The sequence below is a fragment of the Crocodylus porosus genome, unplaced genomic scaffold, assembly GCF_001723895.1.
Source record: "Crocodylus porosus isolate Cpor-Errol unplaced genomic scaffold, CroPor_comp1, whole genome shotgun sequence".
NCBI classification, from domain to species: Eukaryota; Metazoa; Chordata; order Crocodylia; family Crocodylidae; genus Crocodylus; species Crocodylus porosus.
The window spans coordinates 39,346,517-39,347,001 of record NW_017728915.1 but is presented as its reverse complement, the minus strand read 5'-3'; positions in this window follow the sequence as shown (position 1 = coordinate 39,347,001).

Genomic DNA, 485 nt, shown 5'->3' with positions numbered 1-485 from the left:
GGAGGAGGAGGAGGAGGAGGGCCGAGCCCGGCTGCCTCTGCTTTGTCATCCCTCCAGCCCAGCCCTCCAGCCCAGCGTGCAAACAAGGAAGCGGCCGGTGGAGCCCCCGGGGGAGGGTGGGGAGCGGCTCGCCTTCCTCCGCTGCCTGCCAACCGGGCGCCGGGCGCCGGGGCCCTGGGCAAAGGCGGCGGGTCCGGGGCGAGACGCGACGGGCACCGTCCCGGCGGCGCGTGCCAAGCCCGAGGGCCCTGCGTGCGCCCCCGGCACTGCCACCCGCACGCCACCCCCTGCTCTGCTGCCGGGGCAGGGAGCAGGTGCCCTGGGCCAGGCCCTCGGCATGCTCCGAGGCCTCCTGGACACCTGCTCCCACCCTGCCCGCTTCTTCTCTAGGCTGGGAGGCCCTGGGAAATGCAGTAGGAGCACAGGATGGGCCCAGCTCAGCCCAGCTAATCCCCCCGAAGCGCCCTGGGACTGGCTGTACCCTC